The following is a 3,927-nucleotide window of genomic DNA, read 5'->3' as shown; positions in this document are numbered from 1 at the left end:
CAGTTTCCACCTTTTGGTGTATATTCCAGGCCCTCTCCATATTTGCCTGTATTTGGGGGACATTTTCCATCCTCGTCAAACGAGCCTCCATTTGGATACGTTGCCACTGCAGCGGCCTCATCTTCTACTGCTAACCTACATCCAATATTCAATTTTCTGAACGAAACGGGTGGTGTCCCATCCATTTCAGACCTTCCCGATTATTACAGTCTTGGACAGACTATGACCGTACCTGCGTCGATCCAGCCGATATCTACTACTACTTACGGTCAGATGGGGAATTTTGGCACGTATCGTTCTTAACACGATGGTGATAGCAGTACGACAGTTGAGTCGGATGAGGAGGAGGAGGATGACGTAGGACCCTATGCTCTTCGTGATCGTTGCAGACGAAAGCCTAAAAGATTTTGCTGTCCGTCTACAACACCAGGTGATAAAGGCAAGGGCAAAAGGGGTACCAACCGTTGATATGATCATTTCAATTGCATGTTTTACAATTTCAAATATTTGAATATGGGGATTTAGCGTTAATTTAATCTTTTATTATTATAATGCTTATCGCTATTTTTAAATTCACGATTGTACAATGTCATGTTATGCATTTTTTCTTCTTATGTTGATTTTTTATTGCATAATTTCAAATAATTATAAAATCTTTATTTCAAGTGAAACTTAATAGACAACTACTTGAAATGCCAAAAAAAATAACTGCTTACATATTATTCAATCGACTTAACGCTATATAGTTACTTATATTATAATAAAATATTTAATTAACTATTTAAATTTACCAAATATAAGTATTGAACATTAGATAATGAATAAATTTTTAAGACGACTTTTATTGTAATTTTCAAATATATACTATTTTTCATATATGCATAATCACCTTTTTCCAGTGCCCAATATACTTCTCTGTGCGTCTCCACATTTGCATTGCTCCTACTTATTGTGCGCAGAAAAGTGAACTTTCCACCATACAAATGTAACCTATGTTTAATTCTTCTCTCCGCTTTAATTCCGTGGATGTTTTTAGGGTTTTAGGGTTTAGGCTTTAGAAATGCATTCTTCTTTAGGGTTCCTTCTTTAAGGTTACATTATTTTGTACTTCTACGATGTGTATAGTCTAGGGTTTAGGGTTTAGGGTTTAGGGTTCAGGGTTTAGGGTTTAGGGTTCAGGGTTTACGGTTTAGGCATTTAGGGTTTAGGGTTTAGGGTTTAGGGTTTAGGGTTTAGGGTTTAGGGTTTTAGGGTTTAGGTTTCAGAAATGCATTCTTCTTTAGGGTTTGGGGTTTAGGTTTCAGAAAACATTTATTTGTTAAAATTTATCATTTGTTTATCATTTGTTTTATCATTTAATTTGTTTTAACAAATGATGAAACGTGCATCATATATAAAAGAAAATTTAGTGAAATAGAAAATTTTAGTTTGAGTATATAGTAACTTTAGTTGTAAATAGTATTAGGTATTATAATCGGTTATAATCAGGTATTATGATTAAAATAACAAATAAAGGTGATTACCAATATAAAGAACTCACATTAATTTTAAAAAAATTCTTGCCATTTCTTCTTGTCTTTCTTGCATATTAAATCAAATATTTCAATCATACAATTTGTTCATCTTACATTTATTTTTAAATCTTACATTTATGTTTATCTTACATTGATTTTTTTATTGCATAATTTCAAATAATTATAAAATCTTTATTTCAATTAAAACTTAATAGACAACTACTTGAAATGCCAAAAAAAATAACTGCTTACATATTATTCAATCGACTTAACGATATATAGTTACTTATAATATAATAGAATATTTAATTAATTATTTTAATTTACCAAATATAAGTATTGAACATTAAATAATGAATAAATTTTTAAAAAGACTTTTATTATAATTTTAATATATATAATATTTTTCATCCATGCATAATTCGTTTTTTCGAGTGTCCAATATACTTCTTTATGCGTCTCCACATTTGCATTGCTTCTGCTTATTGTGCGCAGAAAAGTGAACTTTCCACCATAGAAATGTAACCAATGTTTAATTCTTACCTCCACTTTAATTCCGTGGATGGAAGAATATTGTCAGAAATGCATTCTTCTGTGGCTAATTGATTAGAATATAGGTGTAAAAAAAAAAAAATCAGACAGGTTTAAAAACAACAGATATGTTCCTTTTTTTAAAAAAAGATATCAGCCTGGCACCTGACAGATTCCCTTTTTTAAAAAAAGATGTCATCAGCCTCAGGTGCCTTTTTTTAAAAAAAAAAAGATGTCAGGTGCCGGACTGGGTCAGCCCCGCACCTTAATTAAATACATTTAATCAAATCTCTTTAAATTAATTAATTCAAATAATTAAACTAATTAATCCACTAAAATAATTAAAATAATTGTATACTAAAAAACGTAAACTAATTATCAACTATCTTAACAAATAAAGTGAATCGCATTAAACTAATATCACTAGTTTCAAAATTAAGCTATGCGAATTACATTAATTTTATGTATTTATTTTATTAGCATGGATATTATTTCAAATACTTAAATTGCCCCGACTAAATGGCTATCTTAATCAAAGCTCAATTGCACAAATTCGTTCAATTAATCCATTCAATTAATTAACCTCGCCAAATACATCTAAATTCATTTAATCAGACCTCTTAAAATTAATTCATTCAATTAATTAAACTAATTAATCCACTAAACTAATTAAAATAATTGTATACTACATAACGTAAACTAATTATCAACTATCTTAACAAAAAATGAATTGCATTAAACTAATATCACTAGTTTCGAAATTAAGCTATGCTAATTACATTAATTTTATATATTTATTTTATTAGCATAGGTATTATTTCAAATATTTAAATTACCCGGACTAAATGGCTAACAGTTATCGTACGTAAATTTTTCTTTTGGTTCAGCTTTTTTGCTTCACAGGAGCTGCCTTCTTTTCACTTAACAAATTGCTGACATTCTTTTCACTTAACAGGAGCTTTCTTTCCTCCGCAATTTAGCTTCCATTCCCAACTCCCTACCGCCTCTACGTATATCCAACAGTGCCCCTGTAACCCCTCCTCTTTCTTCCCCAACAAAAAGAAGGCTCTATAGTTTAGTACCTTGTTTCGCATTTTTCTTTTCTAAACAATTTCACTGGCAGCCAGCTTTTTTTTTCAACCTGGCCGAATTTTTTTTTTTTAAACAATTTCACTGGCTGCCGGGCAGAGTGTGCCCGGCAGCCAGCTTTTGCAGTTTTTGTCAGGTGCCGGGCTGACACAGCCCGGCACCCATAGATTTGTACGTCGAACCTGTCAGACCCACAAGTGTCTGACTTTTTTTTTATACACCAATATTCGGATCAATTAGCCCTATACCTATACCCCACATAGTGCATGTCCCATCGTTCTTTTCCAAATTTGTGGTCCTTTTCCTAGTGTACGGCCCCATGCTTTACGATTAATATGAGGGTAAAATATAAAAAAGGCCCGGTGTTAAATTAACATACAAAAAAGTTTCTTATGATTTCAAATCATGCATTTCAAACTCTCATAGTTTGAATTAATTTAAAATATTGACAAAAATCGTCAAAACTAATGAAGGCAGGCGAAATGATACAAATACCCTAATATATATAAGTAATAAAAAACCTTCTAACAACCATCCTATTAAGCAAACTTACTGAAAAACTCTTGTGATTAAGTCAACTTACAAAAAAGGCCCCTATGGGTACATGTTGCTTTTATTTATTTATTTTGTGCATAGGAATAAGGTAACTTATACTTCGAAGTTTTTATTTATTTATTTTATGTATAGAGATAAGGTAAGTTTTATTTGGAAAATTTTATTTATTTATTTTATGTATAGAAATAAGGTGAGTTGTGTTTGGGAGTTTTGGGTTGTTTTTGAAAATTTTATGAGT

This window comes from Coffea eugenioides, chromosome 2 (assembly GCF_003713205.1).
Source record: "Coffea eugenioides isolate CCC68of chromosome 2, Ceug_1.0, whole genome shotgun sequence".
Lineage (NCBI taxonomy): Eukaryota > Viridiplantae > Streptophyta > Magnoliopsida > Gentianales > Rubiaceae > Coffea > Coffea eugenioides.
Note: the sequence above shows the minus strand (reverse complement) of the source record.